Consider the following 14870-nt stretch of genomic DNA (forward strand, 5'->3'; position numbering starts at 1 on the left):
AAAAACCGCCAAAATTATGTTTCACAACCGTAAACTATTTTACTTGAAAACAATCATTTGCAATTGAAAAATTTGGGGAATTTGATAAATACAGTTTCACGATTTGTAAACTATAGTTTACAAACCTTTAACTTATTTTAACGATTTGATAAAATAGTTTATTTTTAAAAAACTTGATTAACAACTCTTAACTATAGTTTACGATTATAAACTATATTTACAAACGTGAATCTTTTTTATCAACAAAATGATTTTTAACGCTTTATTCAGACAGATAAACTTAGATTAGCATTGTAAATTTAAGTTAACGACCGTTAAATATTTTTTAAATGAAAACTATACTTAACGAATCGTTAACTATAGTTTACGGTTTGTAAACTATAGTTTACAGTCGATAAACCTAGTTTATCAATTGTGAAACTAGGTTTATCTCATTATTTTAATTTGGCTGTGCATACATACATTTACAGTATATATTTTGTTTCTACATCAATGAATATATTTTATGTGGATTTAAGTAATGTTATACTTCTAATAAGTTTTTTGTTTTCCTAAAGGATGTACATTCAAGATTCAGGACAGAGGCTCATCAAGATATTGTTGGAAGATTTAATGAAAGGTATTGTTGAAAATATTTTGAAAAGAAACAAATTTAATTCTACTAGGAACCTAAGTCAGTAAGACTAAACAACAAACATGAACTCAAATAGAAATACAATAACAGTATAAAGGGACTTAGACCTACCAACCAGAGGATTAAAATTATTCTTAAAAATTGATAAATTATAAACATACTAATGCATAAATTGTTCACCACATTTTAAATACTGTCTCTAGCTGTTCAATATAGCTTATTTAATTTTTTTTAAAAATATTGTTTTGTGTACCACATATGTATCAGTTTGTTCAAACAGTAACAATTTTGTTTCACATTTCAGATTTTTACTTTCACTGGCCTCCTGCAAGAATTGTATAGTCATTGATGACCAGTTTAACATTCTACCTATATCATCACACATGCTCAACATCCAACCTGTTCCTGCTAAGTCTATTGTGAGTAATGCTAAGCCAGGGAACATTTTACAATTTAACAGCTTAAGGGAGAGAATGATGGATTTAAATTAGTTAATAATAATTCCTAGTAAGCCTGACAGATCGTCACAGGGTTGAAAATAGTCACGTACAGCAAATAAGTGATATTAATTCATAGAGTAATGAATTTTTTAGGGATCCCAACAGCAGTTTCTAGAAATTATTTCACCTAAAAGAATTCAAAAAAGCCAAACTCATTATTGTAGCATTTATTTTGTGTAAATCAGTGGAACCCTGTTGTATTTTGATGTTGACAGGAAGATGTGCCGGCCAGAGAGGTGGAGTTGAAGGATCTGAAGGAATCGTTACAGGACACTCAGCCTGTAGGAGCCATCGTCAACTGCTGTAAAACTCTGGACCAGGTCAGTCAATAAATCATGTATAAAAGGCTCAATTTAAATACTGTATGGAAATACTGGATAGACTATGTGCAAAATAAAACTCCTGCAATTGGATATCTAAGTGGAAATTATACAAATTTTACGTATGTACATTAACTTCTCTGTGGCTAATGTGTCAGTTAATTAGTAAGTTTTTAGGGAAATGCATTCCAAGTTCTTTTCAAGTGATTTCCTTTCCTTTTATGATGTTTTCTTGCTTACATGAACTTGAACATGTACTGGTAGGTTACAGTCTCAGGGGTTGAATATTACTGTTAACCATCATACTTGTACCATTTTATCATACACCTGTATTATTTTGATAGGGTAAAGCACTTCTAAAGTTCATTGAAGCAATATCTGAAAAGACACTGAGAAGTACTGTGATTATGACTGCAGCTAGGGGGCGTGGCAAGTCAGCAGCTCTGGGGCTGGCCCTATCAACTGCTGTAGGATTTGGGTATGGTCATTTTTTTTTTCTTTTTTTCACAAAAACTGTGTCTATTTACATGAACTTTGCAAAATTCATGTACAAAATAGAAAAGAAAATGACATGTTGCAAAGAATGGTATTCTTATATTTTTAGTTAATACATGTATTGAAACTTTAAATAACTACAGGTATATGAGTCTTTTCCTAATGATTTTCAGGTACTCCAATATATTTGTCACTGCACCTAGTCCAGAAAATTTGAAAACTTTGTTTGAGTTTGTCTTCAAAGGATTTGATGCTCTAGAGTACCAGGTATTATTCTGTGTAATTATTACCCAACAATAGACCTTTCAGACTCAGTAGTCACTTTATTTCATCAATTTGAATTGGGTTTTTTTTTTCCAGGAACATATGGATTATGAAATAATTCAGTCCACAAACCCAGACTTCAACAAAGCTATTGTAAGAGTAAACATTTTAGAGAACACAGGCAAACCATACAGGTATCACTTTTGCAATATCTACTTTCTGATCTAAATGTTAACTACATCTTGTAAGCTTATAATGTAACAGAATTATATTTATCTCTAACAGTACATCCACCCAACGGATGCCCACAAACTAGGACAGGCTGAATTAGTGTGTATAGATGAGGCAGCAGCCATACCTCTTCCTTTGGTGAAGAATCTTCTAGGACCATACCTGGTGTTCATGTCCTCAACTATCAATGGGTAAACTAAAACAGTTACTCTGTAGATCTATAGATTATTTTTTTTCTACTACATTTAAACATTTTGTACCAAAATACAGTTGGTCATTCAAGTCTTCTCAATCACAAAAGATATTTACAAAATAGTCAAAAAATTGTAAGGTTATTGTTATAATGAAAGTGTATATACATGTATGTCTAAATGAGACATTGTTTTGTAGATATGAAGGCACAGGTCGCTCCTTGTCACTAAAGCTCGTCCAGCAACTGAGGCAGCAGTCTAGTACATACTGGAGGAAGTTCAGCAGAAGTCCAGAAGACACTCAACATGACCAAGAAAGGGGAGGGTGTGTCATCTGCCTCAGGTAGGGGGATATGTCACCTCTGAAGTCAAAGAATGTACACATCTACACTTGATTCTGGTAACAAAACAGATTTTGGATGACAACAAGCAAATAATGAAATACCATTAAAGAGATATGAAAAAATGATGAGGGTTTACTTAATTTTTTGTTAATTGTGTGTATTCTCTGACATTTGATTTAAGGTCGTGTTCTTCATGAAGTGGTCCTTAATGAATCTATAAGGTACGCCAATGGTGATCCGGTAGAACAGTGGCTGTATGACTTGCTCTGTCTGGATGCTGCAAATGTCACCAGAATTTCCTCAGGCTGCCCTCTCCCTGAATCTTGTGACCTGTATTACATTAACAGGGACACTCTGTTCTCCTATCACAAGGCGTCTGAAGCCTTCCTTCACAGAATAATGGCTCTGTATGTGTCATCTCACTATAAGGTTAGTTTTAGTACAAACTGCAGAAAAATACATTCTTTTTAAAGTGCTTTCATTTAACTTGATACAAAAATGTTCATAGTTTAATTTTTAAAGTAATTCTCTTTGTATTAACACTTTTTATTTTCTGTTAAACATTTATTCATTGATTGTAAAGATAAATAATTCTTTCTAATGAGGATACACATTTAAAATTCTCTTTTTTGATCTACAATGTACTTGTCATTTTAGAACACTCCTAATGACCTACAGTTACTGTCAGATGCACCTGCTCACCATATCTTTGCACTGCTTGGTCCAGTCGACCCAAATCAGACATCACTCCCAGAGGTCCTCTGTGTGCTTCAGGTAATTGTCCATTCATTCTTTTATGACAAATTTTTTTTAAAAGATTGTGATGTATAGGTAGTACATGGAATAGACAACAGATGTAAAAGATTTCTAGAAAGTAATTGTAATACATTGTTTTTTAAAGTTTGCCTCTGTTTTAGGTGTGTTTGGAAGGAGAGATTTCTAAAGCTTCTATCATGAACAGTTTGAAGGGGGAAAAAGAGTTTCTGGTGATTTGATCCTTGGACAATATCCCAACAGGTTTGTCTGTTGCAGCCAAAATTCAGTTTTAAAGATAAAATTATAAACTCTCTCTGTTAATCATAATGATGAAAAATTATCTCGGGTTCATGTTTGTCCTTCATTGTCTCATATTTTTATAATCAAGTTGATTTCTAATTTAAAGTTTCAAGATCATGATTTTCCCGGGCTGTCAGGGGCACGAGTTTAAAGGATAGCCACACATCCAACTATAGTCAGTGGTAAAATTTAATGAAAATCACATTTCACAAATTTTCCAAAGTAAGCACTTTTTGCAAAGTTTTTTTTCACCAGTAAAATGTTAAAGTCAAAATCAGCAAGCATCGAGCATTCAGTTAAAAAATGTGGAAAGTGGCATAGAAACAGATTTGGAAAAAACTTATATAAATTTTCAGAACAAAGGGAATATGAAAAAAGCAAGCAAAAAATAATTTTTGGTTTTTCTATGGAAACCAGCCCTTTCAGATAGCATGTTTTGTATTTCATCATGACACTTAATTATGGTTAAACAAATATTTTTTTTATTACTAGTCATTAAAAAAAGCTTTTTAAATTATTATTTTATTTATATAAATTACTCTATTTTAGCAGCTGTTTTTTTTGAAATTCTCTTCCCCTTTTTGATAAATATAACTAGTTTTTGGAGGTTTATTTTGTTTTAAAAAACAGCAAATTTGAAGTACTTTATAGAAATCTACAACCACATTAAAGCTTATCAACATAAAATATTTTAAACAGTATTTTTCAAAAAAAATAAAAAAAATCTGCACAACTAAAGCATTTATATATGATAACTGATTTAAATCCATAATTTTTTCTTTTTTTTTCAAATTACCCCCCTTTTGGTATAGCTTCTAACATGGAGGAATAAACGGTAGTTTGCTTACATTGTTTTCAATAACAGTGAAAGAAGACTAGAAGAAAATACAAACTTGGAGCAGTCTGAGCCTCAGTTTTGTTTTCATGAGTCTTAATTACGGTTAGTGACTAAATTTTTTAAAATTTACCATTACAACATTTTCTGAAAAATGTTAAAAAAAATTAACCATGCAGGAAAATTGTAACACTTGGCAAGTGTTTTTTTTGCACATTTCAATTTAATTCTGATTGATTATAAGTTATATGTTAGCATTACTTTGTTTTTTTAAAAAAAAGAAAAGATTATGCATGTCCCGAGGAACCAAGAGGGGGGGGTTCCCCCTCCCCCTCCCCGATAATATTCCGATATTAAACTTAATTGATAAAATGAAATTAAATTCCCAACTAGATTGTTTCTGCGGGCCGAACGTGAAAAAGTTGGTCATGATAGTTACATAACTCATGATAACTGTATCCCAAATTATAAAGTTTAATTTGAATTTAGTTTAATTTTGATTTGTTGTATTCAAAGCATGTGTGTAACCAAGTCACTCACCAGCTATAATGATTATAACTTGAGTGATGGTGGGTAAAAAAAAAATTCTGTATATAGTAATAGTTTCTTTATTTACCATTTAAGATAATACCTTTTTTTTTACATAAAAAATTTATGAAAATCAACACTTTTATGAAATATTTGTAAAATGGAATGACTTTTGTTATGACGCATAAAAAAAGAAAAAGGTTAAGTCAACTAGGTTCAAATTATAAGCATATTAGAATTTCAGCACATAAAATTTTGAAAAGAATTTCTATACTTTTTTTTTTTGGGGGGGGGGGGTTATTGGAAAGAAACGAAAACCACAATTTAGAGTTTTGACAAAACCTAGAACCAATTACCTTTTTTACAAGTTTATAAATTTAAATAATATCTAAAATCAATCCCCCAACTTTGTGTTGTATACTTTTTTTTTAGAATGAAATTCGCCACTTTGAAGCCAAACTGGAAAAAGCAGAAACAGAATCAGATAGCTGTTTTTAAAATTGGGCGGGAAAAACTTAAATAATACTTTTATAAAAACATTAACTTTTTAAAATAAAATGATAAACAAACCTTGGATCTCTTTGGAATTTAATTGATTCCAATAAACATGCTTTGCATTCATCATCATTGCTCAAGCTCAACTAGAAATGGTTCTTAGTAAGTATCTGAAGGCAAAGCTGTATAATATAATTACATTTTGATTTTATCATTTTTTCAGATTATCATTATGAGAATCATCATTACAGTACAGACCATTGATGCTGGAATGAGTGGATAGTGTTAAGCCGGGGATCCAGAAAAAGTCATAAATTTACAGTGTATTCATGAAAGTGGACAAATAAAAATGTTCAATCCAAAAGTAACATTCTTTGTTTGTCTGTTAGCATTTTTTTAACAAGCTAAGAAATTTGTGTCTACCGCTTAGGGAAAAAGTAAACCATGCGCAGGGGGGGGGGGGGGGGGGGGGGGTCACTTTTAATTTGTAAATTTTTTAAAAGTATACATGTATACTGAAGCAAATAAAATATTAATATTTTATAATGATTTGATTATGTGTATAGAAAATTTTTATGTGGATTATTTATCACAACGTAATGATGATTTTATGAGTTTGTACAAGCTAGACCTCATAATTTTTTTTTCCATGCTGAAAACTAATTTATAAAAAAAAAATTGGGAAAAAAAAAATGTGTCCAAGTAGCCCGTGCCTCGCGTTGACGGGGGTTGCCCCTGCGCCACGGAACTGTTAAATTTCGATAATTATATGCAAATATGAAGTCACATACATGTATAAGTTCAAAATCTTCTTGAAATATTGCCCGGAAATGATAGTGTTAACCCCAAAGAGAAAGTTAAATTTCGAACTTTATCTTTACCTTTTTCCTAAAATCAATAAGGGTCTTCATAAGGCCACGGGGAGTTTCTATGAAAATTTTTGAATAGCTCAAATGGTTCTAGGATCTTTTGGGAAAAGGGAAAATGTTATAACAGACAGAATTTGCTTATGTATGACCTTGACCTTTGACTTTTTGACCACATAATCAATAGGGCTCTTTTTTAGTCCATTGGGAGTAACTGTTGCTATGCTAAATTTCATTGCAAAAGCTCAGAGGGTTCTGAATATGTTGGAAACAAGCGTTCCAGACAGACAGAAAGACGGACCGGAAGGCAAACTCGTGGGGGGGGGGGGGGGGTGGTTAAATAAGGGGACTTAAAAAAAAATTGGGTGGGGGATGTTTTCCCCCCCCCAACCCCCAAAACCATGCTAATCCTATTGACATGGTTTTACTTTTAATATAATTATGGGTGTATGTGACTCTTTTTATAAACAAAAATTATTTAAAAGCTATAAAATAAAACCTTCCTGCTATTGCATTAAATGTTTTTTATTACTAAAAAGGTCTAAATACTAATTTGAAACCTTTTAAAATTTTCTGTGCGATGTGCATAATTGCTTGCAAATATCAAGTCATAGGTAGTAAAACCGTTGTGTTGAGCACAATCTAATTTTCCCTTTATTCGAAGTTAAATATGTAAATGTGCCAAACCATACAGTACACTTTTACTGCAGTGATCTTGAAAAAGCTATGTCCTTGAGTCAAGGCCAAACATGTTCAAATGAATTTTGGTCAAGGTAATGACAAACCTAAGCTTAAAAATAATTTCCCCAAAATGAAACCAAGTCTTTTCATTAAATGTTACGAATGGGCAAAGGTTGCACTTTTCTTCTCCAATGACCTTTAACTTTTTCAAATGACCTTGAGTCAAGTTTTAGACACACTCTCGATCGCAAACAATTTAATATCAAGTATAACTTTCGTGGCACTTTATTGAAATGTTATGGACAAGTCAAAATTTAACAAACATATGGATCGGTGGACAAAAGGGAAACCCCCCCCCCCCTTTTCCCAAATTTCCTTTGTGAGGAATATAAAATTCCTTTTGAAATTGAATTGCATTTATTTATTAACAATAGTAAAGATATAGTATGCTTAATTTGATCAGAACCAAATGGCCAATATAATGGACCTGAAAATGTTTCAAAATTTCCCCCACCCCTTCAAAAAAGCTTTTAAATACCCGATTTTCACACATTTTAACCATTTGTAACTTTTTTCTGCTAAAGTTGCCTGCAAATTTTATTGTTAGATATGACATATAGATAACCCCCAACAAGATCATACCATTCATTTTTCCAGCAGTGGTTGTAATTTTTAATAAAGTGATAAACATATGTAACTTTTTTCAAATTAATAAGCATTGACGCCATGTTTTTTTTCCCCTTGTCATGGCAACAATACACTACAGAAATTTTGTTTTTCCTATTTTTGGGGAATAAAATAATTCCATCTTTTAACAAATAAAGTAACCAAAATACCTTATCTTTACGTTTTAAAAACATATTCGTAGAAAAATGTCTAAAAATCATTGATTTTATGGTTTATAAAACCCCTTTTTAGGAAATGAATTTCCTTGGATCCCCGTTTCCCCCATACGTTAAAAAAATTTTAATTGTGTTTTTGCATTAGGTAAGACAAAATCTTTCATATACCAAAGTTTTGAAAAAATAAAATTTTGACTTTCCATTCAATGCTCGATGCTTTCTGATTTTGACTCTTAAATATGCTTCGTACTGTGAAAACGCTAATTTTCATGGGAGTTAAAAATTTTTTTATCGTTTATGATTATAAGAGCCCTTAAATTCATGTTCTCCATGTAATATTTAAATTTCAGACTACAAAATATTTTATCAACTGCAGAAAAATTTTCCACAAAATATATTTTTAGTAACAATGTAGATATTAGGTTCAAAGCTTTTATTTTGACCATTGTTATTTAAGATGGGTTATGGCAGCAGAGCTTTGTCTTTGTTAAAGCAGTACTATAAAGGGGAGGTGGTGGGGGTTTCCGAGTCTGAGACACAGAGCCGGAGACCAATGTCATAGATGACCAGGTACGAACAATTGTAATACATGTACAGCATCACTTGTTAGGCTGCAAAATCATCATTACTATCAAAAATTGATATGCTACATGATAAAGTTAAAAAATTTTGGTTTTTATACTTAGAGATACAGGTTTTAGAATCAAGACACTTTATAAAATTTTTGCATATTATAATGAAACAGGAGGTGAACTTACTTAGGAAAGAGTGACTCCCAGGAAAAATCTACCTCCACTGTTGATGAAGCTGAGTGAAAGAAAACCAGAAAAACTGGATTACTTTGGGGGTCTCTTTGGATTGACATCAGGTTTCTCAAGTAAGCAAATGAAAAAAAATTGTTTTCCCCGTACTAGAATATTTAATTTGTTTTATATTGTCATGTTTGTATTTGTATTTTTTTTTTAAATTGTTGTATCTATATACAGGCATGTATACTTGGATGCAAGAAATGAAAGAATTAATTTTGTGGTGAATATTTTTAGGTTCTGGAAGAAAAATGGATTTGCACCTGTGTACTTAAGACAAACACCTGTAAGTTTAAAGCATTTGTTGCTTTTTTTATTCTTAAATTTTAACAATTGTTAGGACTAGATGGTTTGGTGTATTATAAAGACCTTCCAAGAAATAATGTACACATTTATTTTCTTGATAGAATGACCTGACAGGTGAACACTCTTGTATCATGTTACACCTGTTGACCGAAGAGGAGGGGGAGGAGGAAAGGAAACAAGAGTCATGGCTACAAGCCTTCTGGAAAGGTACACCGAAAATCCTTATATAAGGAGCATTTGTACTAATATATAGATATTGGGTTTTAGTTTTTATACTTGATGTATAGGTATAACTTATTTTTTGTTGTCATCTTGCTCCTCATGGATATATGAACTGCTGTGCAATTATGAGTTGAGGTTGTATTATCTGTTTTAGCAAACATGTACATGTATCTAACATTTTCCATAGTTATTACTCTAATGAAAAAAAAAAATCTGACAAACTGCTCCAACGGTTTCTCATAGCTTAAAATACTTTTTTTTTCTTTAGAAATATGTCACTATACTCATTCAATCAAACATTAAGATTTATTTTCACTTAGAGATATGAAGCAACACATATAGAGCTACAAATAATTCTTCCTTAAATCAAGGTGGTCCATATCAACTTTTAAAAATTTGTAATCACAAACTATGTGTAATAAATAAGTCAGACCAGTCAATTAAGCTTGTATGTATAAACTGAAGATTTTAAAATGAATCACTTTTATGCAGAAATTAAAAGCGAGTTATCGTTGTAGAATATTATGTGTTTGTTTAATACAGTAAAACTCGTTTAGTACGAACACGGATATAGTGAATTCACGGATATAGCGAAGTTTTTCTGGGTCCCCAGCAAATTTCCTAACAAATCTTTGTAAAATTTTACGGTTATAACGAACTCTGATATAACGAATTTACGGATATAGCGAACTGATTTTGAGTCCCGTTGAGGTTAAATATAATGAAATTTACATCTTTTATAACGAACTTTCAAAGATTATTTTAAAAATTGATAAATTTAACTGACTTAATTTCCGTAAAGAATTTGTATATAAAATTCAATTCATAATAAAATCTTAGTTATCGAAGATATGTTTTGAAATATTTGCTTCCCTAGCATATTTCTTAGTAATACTTAAGGGAAAACATGTATATTGCGAATTCGCTATATATAGTTATACGAATTCGTTATACGGATATAATGAATTGACGGATATAGCGAATTGATTAAGGTACAGAACTCGCTATAACCGAGTTTTACTGTATATTTTGACATTTCTACAGATTTCAGAAGGCAATTGTGTCCCTGCTAGCATACCAGTTCAGAAATTTCACACCGTCCATGGCTCTAAGCATTCTGGAGCAGAAACAGTTCAAATCTGGCAAATCAAGTATGTTTTATTAAATAACATCATCTTTATTCACATTATCTTGTATTACCCATGATACCAATCATTGGTGATATTTATGGAAGAAAGCTCATTGTGTTTGTCCATCTCTTTTGTAGATTTGTCGGTACAAGAACTAGAGTTGTACTTGCTGAGTAGCCAATCAAGGCAACTTGAGCTCTGCCACCAGACAGTCTTGATGACATACATGATAATGGATGCCTCTGCCACAGCCATCAGTCGTCTCTACTTCCTGAATCAGATCAATGTTCAACTCAGCATCGTACAGAGTGTAAGGCACTGATTTCAAACAAACACTGTTGAGGAAAAAAAAAATTGAAAGGCTTTGTTAATTTTCTTAAAAATTTAAATTATGGATTGGGTAGCTTTTATGTTTATTTTATTTAAATTAAAACCCTTTTTAATGAAAACACAAGTGATTTTTAGATCATAATTTGGTAGTCATTTATTATTAATTTTCTTGTTTTTTAAGGCTTTGCTGCTTGGGTTGGGATTGCAGCACAAAACTGTGGAAGATCTGGAGAAAGAGCTTGATCTTCCCTCCAGCCAATTACTGGGTCTCTTCAACAGGATCATCCGCAAAGTTGTCCACGTAAGTAATCATCTTCATGTGTATTAAATGATGTTACAAGTATTTTGATTAGGAAGATCATTTTCCAAGCAAGTTTTGCCTTGTTCGCTCTTTGATATTAAGTATCTGCATATTATTGAAATGTTGTTGTACGTACATCAGAGTCTGAATGAAGTAATGGAGGAGGATGTAGAGAAAGATATGATAGAGAGGAAGGAGATAACACTGCAGCCCACAGAGCAGTCTATGGAGGAGGAACTGGTAAGTTCTACATCCAGGCAGTAAAGTAATCAGTTACAGACATGAAGGTTTTCTATCAAGGAGATAATAAACTCAGTACAAACACTCAGTACTGTCCCTGAATTATGTTTGTGTGGGAAAAATACCAGTATGTAATTCCTAAAGAACATGACTTCTGTATACAATGCAGATTATTTTAGCCTATAGACAACATCCAATAAATTTATTTAATGTCAGATGAACTCTTTATTTTACAGACAGCAGCAGCAGAGGAGGTTGAGGCAGCCCAGAGGAAGGAACTGGCTTTTCTGAAGGACCTTGACCTGTCCCAGTATAAAATAAAGGGGTCAGAGCAGGAGTGGAAGCAGGCCCTTGGGTCAGGGTCAAAGATGATCAGCATCAAGGGGACACTCAGAATTACATGTATCTTGTGTAAAAGGGGATCTCTGTAGCAATCTCAAGCTGTAAACGAAGGGAATTTTAAAAGTGGGGTTCAAGAGTGGTTATTTTTTTCAAAAAACATATATATCAAAAATTATCTTTATTTTATGATTATTTCAGATCATTACAAGAGAAGAAAAGGAAAACAGAGGACGCTATTGCATTGCTAGAAGGATCTGGTAAAGAGAAAATTAAGAAAAAACACAAAAGTTGATGTCTATAGTATTTTGTCTTAATTATATGTCATGTACATGTTGAATCACTGCATTGAATTGGGACATCTGGGGATATTTTAAAGTTAGTACATGTACTCTTATGAGGAGTTACTAATGAGACCTTTTATTCAAAAAGGATGAAATAAATGTTCAGGCTTTTCCATGTATATTCTTAATATTAAAGAGATGAAATGAGTCATAATCATATATTTCTTATATAATATTTGTTAAATAAATCAAAAGATTTCTGAAAAGTATTGGTACTCAGGTTTTGTAAAACTAAAATTGTAAAGCAAGCAAAGTGTAAAATAAAATAAAAAGTGCCAGAAAAGCAAAGATCCTTATCATTGTCACATGACTTGTTATAACTCTGAAACAACATTTAAGAAAAGAGTGAAACAACATTTAAAGCCGCTTAGTCCGATTCTAATTGCGAAAAAATATATATTAGTTTTTCTTCCTGAAAAATAATTGTCCATAAATTGTTTCAACTTTTGTCAAATTATATCCCCAAAGTCTTTTTCTTTTAAAAGATATCAAAATTCAAAAGTTAAAAAAATAATTTTTGTTAGGTCACACAAAAAATAATCCTATGTTGATACTGCATGAAATCACCTTCGAAAAATTAATTTTATCGCTTATATCTCATGAACAAACCCGAGCATTTTTTTTTTCACAACAAAGTACTTATACCTGTACACGGACAATATTTTAGCCTTCGTTACTAAACTTCCTTTAAAAAAATCTTTAAAAATATCTGATTTTCCTTTATTCTTTAAATATGCATATTGATATAAAAATACTATAGATTATTCAATTAATTTCTTAATTTTCAAAAAATATATATTATGACTAGGGTTCTACTAATGGAAAAAATACTCGGGTTTGAATTATCTTCAAAATTAGATATAATTGATAATTTTATTTTTTTCAAAGGTCAGAGACCAGAAGAGCTTATGCGATAGTAATGCGTCCATCGTCCGTCCGTCTGTCCACAAACAATTTTTCAAAATGCTACTCCTCCTCAGTTTTGGACTGATTTCAATATGACTTGGCACACAAGTAGACTAAGTAAGATACATAATTCTGTGCATCGGTTTTTGATTTCGATGTCAACGGTGTTGCCGTGGTTACTAAAAATAGAAATTTCTGTGAAATTATCAAAATGCTACTCCTCCTACAGTTTTGGACTGATTTCAATATAACTTGGCACACAAGTAGACTACAGTAAGATTCATAATTTTGTGCATCGGTTTTTGATTTCGATGAACGGTGTTGCCGTGGTTACTGAAAATAGAATTTCTGTGAAATTCTTTCAAAATGCTACTCCTCCTACAGTTTTTGTCCGATTTCAATATAATTTGGCACTCAAGTACACTACACTAAGATACATAATTCTACGCATCGGTTTTTGCTTTCTATGAACGGTGTTGACATGGTTACTAAAAATAGAAATTTCTGTGAAATTCTTTCAAAATACTATCCTCCTACAGATTTTAATATAACTTGGCACACCAGTGTTTTCAATAAGATTTTCAATAGAAGGAAAAATGGATGGAATTGCAGGAAACCAGTCTCGGCGAGGGGTCTGGGGGCCACCTTAGGCCCCCAGCGGTTCCAGGGCAGAGCCCTGGTATGGGGTCCAGGGGGCGATGCCCCCAGGCCGAAAATGAAATTCAGCATTTATGACTCCATTTTCTTACCTCTCAGGCCATTAAAAAAGTACTATTTTTTCACATTCATGTCACTATAAATTATCATATTTTACCTTAAAAGGTCAATTAGAAAACAATTTTTGTCTCTTCACAGATTTGTTTGACAGATTTTTGACAGACTTGAGTTTTTTTTTCTTTCTGAAAACTACGTGTCTATTAAAACATATAGACAACTTCAGTATGAAATTATAGTACAGATAATAATTGTATATATAAAATATCATACTGAAAATTCTACATATTTATTCCCTTCACATAAATTGGTCAGGACTTTTATTCATATTTTTAAAAAAATTATTGTTAAAAATTTAAAGATTTTTTAAACACTTGGTGATGTACAGTACCCCTAAAATTGAAATATTCTGCAATCTTAGACTTTTAATAAAATAATCTTTAAACTGATTTAATTTTTTGACATTTTGTACAGATTGTCAGAACAAAGTAATTAAGAAGATGGAATTTGATACAAAATTCTAGTACATTAAATCCTTCCCAAATGTGAAAACGATACTGTCCCTGTATTTCAAGAGATCTTACACGAATAAATGATAATAAAGTTTTCAGTTTGATGATATTCTGTAAGAATTCATGTCTGAGTCACGTCTTAGCTTAACATTTGATATTTTCATTTTGAGCAAAATTCTGTAGTAAGGTCTTCAAATTATATTGGCCTAGATATCGATATTTGCTGTTGTTTCACCGGGGAACCCCTCGCTTAATATTGAGTCTGTGGCAAATCAATTTTAAATCGAAAATTATAAAACACAAACAAATCTTTCGGAAAGAACCATACTTTATGCCTCTTAATGTATGTGATCTCAAACGCATGTGTTACAGCAGCACCTTGTTTTTCCCCCAACTTCGCTCAAAAGGGAGCTAAACACAGTTTCGTATAAAATCCAG

At 31.8% G+C, this 14870-nt stretch overlaps 1 pseudogene; it reads left to right on the forward strand.

The window, feature by feature from the left end:
- The first annotated feature begins 557 nt into the window (after positions 1-557).
- LOC134272530 (RNA cytidine acetyltransferase-like) lies at positions 558-12251 on the forward strand (annotated as a pseudogene).
- The last annotated feature ends 2619 nt before the right edge of the window (positions 12252-14870 follow it).

Source organism: Saccostrea cucullata, unplaced genomic scaffold (assembly GCF_032062105.1).
Source record: "Saccostrea cucullata isolate Sc308-1 unplaced genomic scaffold, CSIRO_AGI_Scuc_v1 ctg15607, whole genome shotgun sequence".
In the NCBI taxonomy this organism is placed as follows: Eukaryota; Metazoa; Mollusca; class Bivalvia; order Ostreida; family Ostreidae; genus Saccostrea; species Saccostrea cuccullata.